The sequence below is a fragment of the Carassius carassius genome, chromosome 36 (genome assembly GCF_963082965.1).
Source record: "Carassius carassius chromosome 36, fCarCar2.1, whole genome shotgun sequence".
Lineage (NCBI taxonomy): Eukaryota > Metazoa > Chordata > Actinopteri > Cypriniformes > Cyprinidae > Carassius > Carassius carassius.
In genome coordinates, this window is record NC_081790.1 from 18026721 (window position 1) to 18039690 (window position 12970).

The following is a 12970-nucleotide window of genomic DNA, read 5'->3' on the forward strand; positions in this document are numbered from 1 at the left end:
ATATATATATATATATATATATATATATATATATATATATATATATATATATATATATATATATATATATAATAAAAAAGAATAAGAAATAAAATATTGCTGCAAAATTCTCCACTACTTAAAATACTCTCAGTCTCAAACCAATATCACATAATAAAATATAATGAAAAATATAAATAAATAACTATGATTACTGTGCAGCATTACCAATCCCAGCTTGTAGGCCTGCTCATATTTAAAATATATATATATATAACTTTTCCAAAGTGTAAAGTGCAGCATCAACAGTTTCAGTTTTTAGACCTGCTCGGATTTCGTTATTGCGTTGGCCCGATCAGAATTAAGAGCAAAGGTCTGTTTAAATGCCGACGGGAGCTGCATTTGAATTACGGTCGTTTTTTTCCTAGTTGTAGTGATGTTCACTCTCGCGTGATGCCTTTTGAAAACGTTAGAATCAGCTGCAGGGCGGGATTTGCGCTGAACGCGGAGACTTCCGCCACTTAATATGTTCATGTGGAAACACGAGAATGTACCTATGTTCCGCACACAAAATATTGCATTCGGTCATTCGGTAAACACGTGCACCGTACTGAAAGCCCTGTACCGAAACAGTCCGGTACGAATACACGTACCGTCACACCCCTAATACACATAATAAATATACACAATATACACACACATTATGTAAACAAAAACTTTTATTTTGGATGTGATTAATCACGATTAACCATTTGACAGCACTAATTAAAATAAATTGCAAACTTGCATTGAATTTGTTTTGCTGAGTAATTGATTCAGTTGTGATCAGTGAAACTGTCTTAGCATAAAAGTAACTTTTCAAGCAATTTATCATGATGCAAACTGTGATATTTAATTCACATTTTACAATTCAATCATGTATAATTAGGTCCTGAACTGAATTCATGGATCCTTGATGGATCATTTATTGCTGTCTAAACAATAAGTCAGCAACCACGGCATGATACATCAATTAATTTAATTAGACACTCCTTAAATGTCATGAGCACGAGTTAGCGTAGTTAGCAGAGGTTTTGCCGGGCAGTGCTCACTGTCCTCTAGCACACCATGGCCTTTCAAAGTGCAAAGAATGACCCTGAGATGACTCACTCAGAAGAATGACATTTATCACGAAGAACGAAGCACTTCAAAGCGTCTTTGATAAACCACTGACGTGTGTAATTGTTGTGTTACAATTGCAGCAAAGCAAATACCCACGCAGAGGGGCGGAAGGAGCCTCAGAGTGTGCACGTTTACTTCAGACGGCAGCATGTGATTCACCTGCCGTTTGATATGAGCTGTGATTCGGATGTATTTGGGAAGGAGGGTTTGGGCTTATCAAAGGACCTCTCTGCAGGGAGTGTTGCCTAGTTTAAAATCTAAAGTTCCTCTCTTTTTATAAAAAAAAAAGATTTAGGTTGAGTTCAAGCAAAATGTTGTGTTGTTGTTCTGATACATACTCAAGTGAATTTGTAAAAAAAAAAGACACCCCCCCCCCCACACACACACACACAAACACACATTTTTGTGTATTTTCGTGGCTGAGTGTTGCACTTGAATGGTAAGGAAAGGCAAAAGAGACTGCGTGTTGAGTCCGATAAGAGTCGGATCCCTTCCAGAAACACAGTCGGCTGTAAATGTCACCAAGCACCTTGAGTCTGTGCCAGTCTGAGAGAGAGTTGCACCTTTACCAAGCAGTGAAGAAAACAACATTCTGTCTTTTCTGCTTGAATAATCCACACATTTACAATTTCAATATCTCATTTGTTTTTCTTTGTTTATTTTGCAGGCATACTTGGCTTCTGCCTTATTTTTAGTTCTTGTGCACATTTCTGAGTCAGTTTTTGCCTCAGTACTGTCAGACATTTATAAATATACACACATACACACTTTGAATATATGCTCAAGGTACTTTTGATGTGAGTGTGTTTTTAAATGAGAGTGTATTTTTGTGTGTGTGTCTTGTGCGCAGTGGCCTGTAAAGTGTTCTGTAAACTATTCCAAAACCTCAGGGACTTTGTGCCGGTATAATGCGACTCTTAATGCATATGTGTGACTGGTCCGCTGAGCTGTAACCACCCATTGAGCAACACTGTTCATTGCCTGACTCACACAGGTTCTTGAAAAGTTTCCAGCAGACTTCACACAACACTTTGTATTTGAATGCACACTCGGACTGAAAGCTGCAGTTCTGCTGGTCTATACCTTACATCACATAGTGGTGCTTTGTTTTGTTTTTCTTGGATATTTAAAATAATGTTGACTCTTTCAAAGGAAATAATAGTGTATAATAGTCTATATAATATATGCTTATTTGTATTTATAATAGTAGTCTGGCATTATATTTAAAAATTATTTTCCAGTAATCTCTCATGCATTCCTTTATTATATGTTAAATACAGTTTGGGTTCTGTAAATCTCTCTCTCTCTCTTTCTTTCTCTCTCTCTCTCTCTTTCTCTCTCTCTCAGCAGCCATTACTACAGTCTTTCATGTCAAATGATTTGGTGCTCAAGAACCATTTCTTAAAATGATCAGTGTTAAAACAGTTGTGCTGCTTAATAGTTTTTTAGAAAACGGGATCGATTTTGCAGTTATTGATGAATAGAGAGTTCAAAAGAACAGAATTTGTTTGAAGCAGAAATCTTTTGTAACATTATAACTGCTTTTGAACAGTGGTGTATTTATACTTTTACCTTGAAAAAAATATTTTGAAAATAGACTTTATTTATTCATATTTATTTTGTTTTAACTGGTGATTAATTGGGGGTTTTTAGATTTTATTTTTAGTCACACTTTATGTTAAGGTCCAATTCTCACTAATAACAAACCATTAGTTACAACCTTTGCCTCAATACACTACTAGTTTGCTGCTTATTAATAGTTAGTAATGTAGTTGTTAAGTGTAGTTTGTTAATAATAGGCATGCTAATAAGCAACTAATGATTAAAATGGGTCCTTATACTAAAGTGCTTCCTATTTTTTTTCTTGAAAATATCATAAAAGATTTTCCAAACCATATGAAACTTATATGAATAATTATTTTTAAGAAGCTGTCACATGTTTGAAGCTACATTTTTAAAATAATTTTCCTTTTATTTGTTTTGAACCTTCATACTGTATGTTGTCCAACTAGCAGAGAGCTGTTGCTTAAATGTTTGTCTGTGCCAGTAATATGAACTGACTTCAGAACACATTTGCATTGTAAATAGAAGAATTAAATTCCAGTCCTAGCATTCCAAGTGCGCTCCTATTGAAATCCAGCATTCCAGTGCTTTGTCCACTGCTCACCCGTGGCACCATTACATCGTCAAGCTCTTGGATGTCTGATCCAGAGAATGTGTGTCTTGTCATTCTTGTGTCAGAGGCAGCATCCCTTGCCTGAGATCTGGATGCAGGTTGCTAGGAGACAGGTGTTGCGGTCCTGATGTGGAAGGTGTGTTGCGGTCCTGATGTGGATGGTGGTGTAGAGGTGGGGGTTCAGCACGTAAGGCCACTGTGACTAATCTGGACTAATTGCTGAAAGATGATAAAAGAAGAAGAGATAAATGATGGATGTTTAAAGGCTAAGATAAGTATTCTGCCCCCACACTTAACGACAATATGAACTGACATTCACAATGCATTTCTGTTCTATAACATGAACATTACGTGAAAGTAAATGTTCGAAGGGAAATAATGGAGGTGAGACATTAATTTATTCATCTGATTTGTTTGAATTTACGATGTCTGTGATGGCTAATGCAGATATGCCAATGCTTTACAATTCTCTATTCTATGATTTTGTATTGATCCACTAAAATTAAACTGAATTATATTATTAGTATTTTTGTGTATACATCAGACTTGAGCTAAGTTTAACAGCCAAAGCCAATAAAGGCCAACCAACATTCTGCATCATGATTTCTATATTTAAAGAAAATAAAGGACCCACTTTTCATTAAGTGTTTTTATTCACACTGTGTAATAACATTTAAGTTAATTATTTTTTGCAGTGCATCTACTGTGAAAAAATATTGTACTTCCATTAAATAAAATGTGTGTATTTACATTTGTAATTATTTCTGTAATTACATGTGTAAATCCATAACAATTATTTTAATATATTTGTTTATTTACTCTTTATGTGCCATTATGTATTTGCCATAAATAGACTGTATGTACACTGTATAAAAAAATAAAAATAAAAAAGGCCACAATGCACTGTATTAATATGAAATAATTTTCTTTATTGAATTTTACAGGTGTTTAACCTGTGTTTTAAGTTTTGTAATTCTTTGCGTTTTGTATTAGGGTTAACAGAAATGTCTTTAAAATTAATGGTTAAAGTCCTGGGAGAAAATTACCAGTTGTTTTTACAGTGAATAGTGAAAGAATAATATAAGGCGGACCAAAATATGTATTTTTATTGACACAATATATCACACCTTTGAAAGCTGATCACTGGCTTGTGAGTCCACAGAAAACAAACTTATTGACAATGACAGTATTTTGGGTCACTTTATTTTGCATTTTGTTTATATAAAATGAAATCTGGACAGCTGTCTGTGAGTCTAACGTAATATACCCAGCTATTATATTTCTGTCTGTCATATACGTAATATAATTACAAAATCTAACTGTAAACACTTACAGTTACTTGCGAAAAAAAGGAAATTAAATTACAGATTTTTATGAAAATGTTAATGATTACAAAGGGGGTTAGCTCTGAATATTTTCACGCTTATACAGATTTAATTGATCTCTTTCCTAAATTATATTCACTGCTCTAAAATATGAGACCAGTGTTTCAGGAGTTTAGGAGACAGAGTAGGACACATACGGCTTATTTGACTGCTTCATTTGCTATTTAGGTTTATTTATATGCTTAATTTTTTTAAGATTAACTGTTATTTATTTTTTTTCAAGGATTTGTTAGATGCCAGTGTTTTCTGTCATAGCTATGCAAAGATTTTATTTCAAAAACAGTATCATAACTATAAAATTTTATCTTTTGATATGATTTAACCTCAGAATGATTTTAAAGTAAGAAGAGGTGCTAAAGTCTGATTTTGTGGGGAGCTGTGCTTTACAGTTTTTTTTTATGATCTTAATTCAAGTGATAAAGGATTTTGAAAGTCTGACAGTAATCAGTGTTGAGTCCCACTTTAAGGTTAATGTCTCAGTTACGTACGTAACCCTCATTCCCTGATGGAGGGAACGGAGATGTTATGTCTTACTTGGGAGGCCAATCATCTCTGAGTTTAAGAGAAAACGCCAATGAAAATTGGCTAGTGGATTTAACATACCTGAGCCACTCCCCGTGCCAACGGGTATAAATAGGGCGACAGGTGCATCCACTCATTAGGTTTTACGCTGAGGAGCCGAGAACGTGTCCTGGCAACAGCGACCGGTTCAAGGTTGTGGCATGGGGACATAACGTCTCCATTCCCTCCATCAGGGAATGAGGGTTACGTACGTAACCGAGACGTTCCCTATCTGTCGGTCACTACGAGTTATGTCGAACGACATATGGGGTCCTACGGAAAATGCCACAACCTGAACACTGTCACAACCCTTGGGCGCTGCAATTGTCAACAAGCCCTGGCGTGCCACAAAAGCTATGCTTAAGGTCGTAACCTTCCCAAAGCCCCTGCGCAAATTCACTGACCTTGGTACCGAAGGGGCCAAAGGAAGAGTACATCGCTGCTGGAGAAGGCCACGCTGCTGTTCTGCCCACACAAAGTGAGTGAAAGGGATTTCAACCTTCGGAGAAAGATTGCTTCAAATCTTCCCTATTTGTTCTTACAGCTTGGCAAGATGATGGGGAAGCGAGCCTTAGGAAAAGGTCGCTACAGAGACCACATCTTACCCGTAGGGAGGTGACATGTGGAGATACTGATATGGACTGGCCCGGGGGGCAGTACTACATATGGAATGGGTCTCTGAGGCAGGTCCTACCTTAGAGTAGGGATGGAACAGCTGCCAGAAGAGACTGACAGAGCGGGTCTGTCAAGGGAAGACACCGGTTTGCCAAGAGGGAAACCTTACCGTGGAACAATACACATATGGGATTACCCGTAGGGAATCAAGCCACATGAACACCTAGCCCAGTACAGGGGCTGACCGGAACTCCGGGCATGCTAACACCAGTACTGGGCCTGGCGACAGACTGCTCCGCCAAGTCTGATTGCCGAGGGTGCTGGGGGATGCTCGACCAGGGTACGCCAACCGGGGAACTCTACTGGGAGAAGAAAGGCGTTCATCCCCCTGTGAGTCAGGGGTATCCTAGGAGGATGTAACCTTCTGGCACCCCTCAGGAACCAAACGATCAGTTCATGCCTCCCCAGGGACCGGCCGTCCACTGCATTGTGATGGGCTGCAATGGCAGCCACATACACTATCAGGGTGGAGGGTGACAGCCCACACTCCAACCTATCTTGCAGGAAAGAAAGCACGACTGCATCTCCGGGGGTCTTCTCGGTGAGAAGAACACCAATTCATGAACAGACTCCACTTCAGAGCATAGGCCTGCCTTGTAGAGGGGGCTCTAGCCTGAGTGATAGTGTCCTCCACCGCTGGGGGCAGATCACTTAGGTCTGCCGTGTCCCGTCCAGAAGCCAAACGTGGAGGTTCCAAAGATCTGGACGTTGGTGCCAAATGGTGCCAAGCCCCTGAGAGAGGAGGTCCCTCCTCAGGGGGATGCGCCAGGGAGGGGCTGTCACGAGGAGTATGAGTTCCGAAATCCAGGTCCGGAGTGGGCCAGTAAGGCGCAACCAACAGGACCTGTTCCTCGTCCTCCCTGACCTTGCACAGCATCTGTGCGAGCAGGCTCACTGGGGGAAACGCATACTTGCGTAGAGCCCGAGGCCAGCTATGTGCCAATGCATTCATGCCCAGGGGGGCCTGGGACAGGGAATAGTACAGCTGGCAGTGGGAGGACTCGTGGGAAGCAAACAGGTCTACCTGGGCTTCCCGAATCGACTCCAGATCAGCTGGACCGTCTGGGGATGGAGTCGCCATTCCCCGGGAAAGGTGAGCTGTCGTGAGAGTGCATTGGCTGCACGATTGAGCTCCCCCGGGATGTGGATAGTGCGCAGCGACTTGAGCCACGTCTGACTCCAGAGGTGGAGATTGCGGGCGAGTTGAGACATGCGACATGATCGTAGACCTCCCTGTCGGTTGATAACAGTATGGTACGAAACAGCCAACTCCAGAGGAGGAGATGGAGGCCAGCTGTGTGCAAGGCCAGCTATGTGCCAGTGCATCCGTGCCCAGGGGGGCCTGGGACAGGGAATAGTACAGCTGGCAGTGGGAGGACTCGTGGGAAGCAAACAGGTCTACCTGGGCTTCCACGAAGCGACTCCAGATCAGCTGGACCGTCTGGGGATGGAGTCGCCATTCCCCGGGAAAGGTGAGCTGTCGTGAGAGCGCGTCGGCTGCACAATTGAGCTCCCCCGGGATGTGGATAGCGCGTAGCGACTTGAGCCGGCTCTGACTCCAGAGGAGGAGATGGCGGGCGAGTTGAGACATGCGACGTGATCGTAGACCGCCCTGTCGGTTGATAACAGTACGGTACAAAACAGCCGCAGTGTTGTCCGTGCGGACCAACACGTGCCTGTCTAGCAACAGCGGCTGAAACCTAGATGCACTAGAGGCTAGATGTACTGCCAGCAACTCCAGACAGTTGATATGCCAAAGCAGTCGAGGTCCTGTCCAGGACAGGAGGCTCGATGCACCGGCCTCGAAGAACTCTCTGCACGGGGCGGAGCTGGTGTGAAGGACGCAGGGGGGCGCCCACGGCGACAAGCAGGCTGAGGCGCTGCCCACAATGGAATGGTGGCAACCAGAGGATCACGTCAGGGCAAGATGTGCTGGATGGCCTCAGTCTGCTTTTGCACTGCCGAGAACTGCTGGGCAAAGTCCTCGCCTGCCTGGGAGACAGGAGCATCGAGAAAGCAGGCTTTGTCGACGTCTCTCATCTCGGCCAGGTTCAGCCAGAGATGGTGCTCCTGGACCACCAGTGTGGACATCGCCTTCCCGAGGGATTACGCCGTGACCTTCGTGGCTCGTAAGGCGAAGTCAGACGCCGTGCGCAGTTCCTGCATCAACCTCAGTTCAGTACCACCCTCGTGCATTGATTTCAGGGCCTTGGTTTGGTGTACCTGCAGGATCGCCATGGCATGCAGGGCAGAGGCAGCTTGGCCTGCAGCACTGTAAGCCTTGGCAGCCAGAGCGGCCGACAGCTTACAGGCCTTGGATGGGAGACGCGGACGATTCCTCCAAGTGGCGGCGTTTTGTGGGCACAGGTGCACCACAACCGCTCTCTCCACTTGGGGAATGTCCACGTACGCCCTGGCTGCCCAACATCGAGGGTGGTGAGGATTGAAGAGGGAGACGAACGGCTTCTGGCCGTGAAAGGGGCCGTCCACGACTTCGTCACCTCTTCATGCACCTCCAGGAAGAAAGGAACCGGGGCAGAACAAGGTTGTGAGCCGCGCTCCGCACCGAGAAACCAATCATCCAGCCGCGAGGTCTCGGGGCAGGGCGGTTGTTGTCACCTCCAGCCCGATACTCACGGCTAACCGGGCAAGCATGGCCAACAACTCCAAGTCAGATTCGGCAGCAGTGACAACACCCGAAGGGGGCAGCCCCACCGAATCCTCATCCTCAGAGGTCGATAACCCATGCCCTGATGCAGCAATGGACATCTGATCCTCAGGCGGCGCACCGAAAGACACGCTGGGGCCACTGTAAGACGGCCCAGCAGAATCAATCGGCAGCCGCACGGGACACGCGCTGCGGGAGGAGCGAGAGGTCCGTGGGGCGTGGCCCGGCGGAGAAGCTCTCACTGTAACCCTCAGATCTCCCAGAGTGCCAGCCGGCGGTCCCCTGCTCGAGCCAGAGAAACCGGGACGGGTGGCGACAGAGGGGTCTGCTGCACTCCCCTTGAGGAGTGAGAGACGCGATCGCAGCGCTGCCATGTTCATACACCCACAATAGACGCATGAATCATCCACGAGCCCAGCCTCAGCGTGTTGGACACCCAGACACTGCAGACAACGCTCGTGACCGTCAACCGAAGACAGGAAACGACCACATCCAGAAGGACACGGACGAAACAGCATCTTGAAGAAGACGCGAATCGTCCGTGATTTGCTCTTTTAGAAACTGCTCTTTCAGCCGAAGCGCCCAGGGGAATCACCGTCACAGGGACACCGCTGTACTGCGCTGTCACATCGGCCAGGAACAGCTCTCAAACACACAGATGAAGGTTTTGTAGAGACTAGATACATCAACTACTCGGCTCAGAAGCAAAAATCTAATGAGTGGATGCACCTGTCGCCCTATTTATACCAGTTGGCACGGGGAGTGGCTCAGGTATGTTAAATGGCACGGGGAGTGGCTCAGGTATGTTACCAGACTCACTCTGAGTGGCGCCGATACAGGATGGCTGCCTCCGTGACGTGCTCTGCAGTTGTTTTTGTGTTTTTGTTAGTTTGTCCTGTCTTTAGTTATATTCCTGCAATCAGTTTCACCAGGGACGAATTGCTGGATATTCGGCAACACACATCTCCCGATATTTCACCGGTTTTCGACTATTCTGATGTTTTGCTGGACATTCTTGTCGGCGGAGCAGCTGCGCTGATCACACGCTTCAAGAGGACGCGCATGCGGGGAAAGCGAGCGGGAGCGCTCGTGAGACTCAGAAAACGCGGATTTCGAACGCCATTGCCTAGCATCCATCTGGCAAATCTCCGCTCTCTACCCAACAAAACGGACGAACTGCTTCTGCTCTCTCGGACAAATAAAGATTTCTCTCACTCTGCTGCTCTGTGTTTCACGGAAACTTGGCTGAATGACACCATACCGGACAGCGCGCTCCATCTGCCGGACTTTCAGCTGTTTAGAGCGGATCGCGACGCAGAATCAACGGGGAAATCGCGCGGCGGCGGGACATGCTTTTACATCAATGAACGGTGGTGTACAGATGTAACTGTGTTAAAGAAGACGTGCTGCTCAAATCTCGAAACGCTCTTCATTAACTGCAAGCCGTTCTATTCGCCGCGGGAGTTTCATTCGTTCATTCTGGTTAGTGTTTACATCCCTCCTCAAGCGCACGTGAGCTCAGCTTTACAGAAACTCGCTGAGCAGATCACAGACACAGAACAACAACACCCAGACTCTGTTTTAATCATTCTTGGGGACTTTAATAAAGCCAATCTCTCCCGTGAACTGCCAAAATACAGACAGCATGTTACTTGTCCCACAAGAGACAGTAATATATTGGATCACTGTTACACAACAATAAAGGATGCATTTCACTCTGTTCCACGAGCAGCTTTGGGACATTCTGATCACCTTCTGGTTCATCTTATACCGACCTACAGGCAGAAACTAAAATCAGCTAAACCTGTATTAAGGACTGTAAAAAGATGGACTAATGAAGCAGAGCAGGATTTACAATCTTGTTTTGACCTCACTGATTGGAGTGTTTTTGAAGCTGCTGCCACTGATCTGGACGAGCTCACAGAGACTGTAACATCATATATCAGTTTCTGTGAGGATATGTGTATTCCTACCAAGACTCAACTAAATTACAACAATGACAAACCGTGGTTCACTGCAAAACTCAGACAGCTCCGTCAGGCCAAAGAAGATGCTTACGTGAAGGGGGACAATGTCTTGTATAAACAGGCTAAATACACACTGGAAAAGGAGATCAAAGTGGCAAAGAGGAATTATTCTGAAAAAATAAGGACTCAGTTCACTTCGAACGACTCCGCATCAGTGTGGAAAAGCCTAAAGAAGATCACCAATTACAAGACACCACCCCCCAGCACTGTGGAAAATCAACAACTGGCAGACGATCTGAACGAGTTTTACTGCAGGTTTGAAAGAACACCAATCACCTGCCCTGAACACCTCTCCACACAACCGTTCACACCAATAACAACTCCTGCAACCAACCCTGAATGCCTCTCCAAACAAACGTTCACACCATTCACAGCTCCTGCAACCAACCCTGAATGCCTCTCCACACAACCGTTCACACCATTAACAGCTCCTGCAACCCATCCTGATCACCTCTCCAATCAACCGCTCTCACCATTCACAACTCCTGCAACCAACCCTGAATGCCTCTCCAAACAACTGTTCACACCACTCACAACTCCTGCAACCCACCCTGAACACCTCTCCAATCAAGCGCTCTCACCATTCACACCTCCTGCATCCCCCCTCTCCCCCACACCTGCAATACAGATCAGCGAGGATGCGGTGCGCCAGGTCTTCAGGAAGCAGAAAAGGAAAAAAGCACCAGGCCCAGATTGTGTTACACCAGCCTGTCTGAAATCCTGTGCTGACCAGCTGGCCCCCATCTTCACAAAGATCTTCAACAGATCGCTGGAGCGGTGCGAAGTCCCTTCATGCTTCAAACGCTCCACCATCATCCCCATCCCAAAGAAATCCAAAATTACAGGACTAAATGACTACAGGCCTGTGGCTCTAACGTCTGTAGTCATGAAGTCATTTGAAAAACTGGTGCTGGCCCACCTGAAGGACATCACTGGACCCTTGCTGGATCCTCTTCAGTTTGCCTACAGAGCAAACAGGTCTGTGGACGATGCAGTAAACATCGGACTGCATTATGTTCTGCAACACCTAGACAGACCGGGGACCTATGTGAGGATCCTGTTTGTGGACTTCAGCTCTGCCTTCAACACGATCATCCCAAACCTCCTCCTGCCCAAACTAACTCAGCTCTCCGTGCCCACCTCCGTCTGTCAGTGGATCAACAGCTTCCTCACAGACAGGCAGCAGCTAGTGAGGCTGGGAAAATACACATCCAGCACCTGTACAATCAGCACCGGAGCTCCCCAGGGCTGTGTTCTCTCCCCACTGCTCTTCTCCCTGTACACTAATGACTGCACATCTAAGGACCCCTCTGTCAAGCTCCTGAAGTTTGCAGATGACACCACACTCATCGGCCTCATTCAGGACGGTGACGAGTCTGCTTACAGACAGGAGGTTAAAGAGCTGGCTGTCTGGTGCAGTCTCAACAACCTGGAGCTTAACACGCTCAAAACAGTGGAGATGATCGTGGACTTCAGGAGAAACCCCCCTGCACTCCCCCCACTCACCATCATGAACAGCACTGTGACTGCAGTGGAGTCATTCAGGTTCCTGGGCACCACTATCTCTCAGGACCTGAAGTGGGACATTCACATTGACTCCATTGTGAAAAAGGCCCAGCAGAGGTTGTACTTCCTTCGCCAGCTGAGGAAGTTTAACCTGCCACAGGATCTGCTGAAACAGTTCTACTCCACCATCATCGAATCCATCCTCTGCACTTCAGTAACTGTCTGGTTCAGCTCAGCTTCTAAATCGGACCTCAGAAGACTACAGAGGGTAGTCCGGACTGCTGAGCGAATTATCGGTACAACCCTCCCATCTATTCAAGAACTGTACTTATCCAGAGTGAGCAAAAGGGCTGTTAAAATCACTCTGGACCCCTCACATCCAGCACACTCCCTCTTTGAACTGTTGCCATCTGGTCGACGCTACAGAGCACTGAGCACCAGAACGACCAGACACAGGAACAGTTTCTTCCCTCAGGCAATCCATCTTATGAACAGCTGATAATAACTGTGGGACACACTACACTATTTATATTTATATACACTACACTTTTTATCCAACACACATACTTAGCGTACACGTAAATCTTTTGCACATAATATACATGTACATACATGGAACACACTATACTACTTATATTTATATTTATATACACATACACTTATTTATCCAAACACACATACTTAGCGTACAGTTACAATTTTTCCACATAATATACATGTACATACATAAATGCTCTTTTTAATATACCTGCCATACATTGTCAATTTGTATATTGTCAATCCTTACCCACCTATTTGTATTTTTTTGTATTTTTTATTCCTTATTGTGTTT

At 45.1% G+C, this 12970-nt stretch overlaps 1 protein-coding gene across 1 annotated transcript in view; it reads left to right on the plus strand.

Moving 5' to 3' along the window:
• LOC132117355 (teneurin-2-like) overlaps window positions 1-12970 on the plus strand; it is a 154269-nt gene that overhangs the window by 91400 nt on the left and 49899 nt on the right. The gene's annotated exons all lie outside the window — the stretch shown is intronic.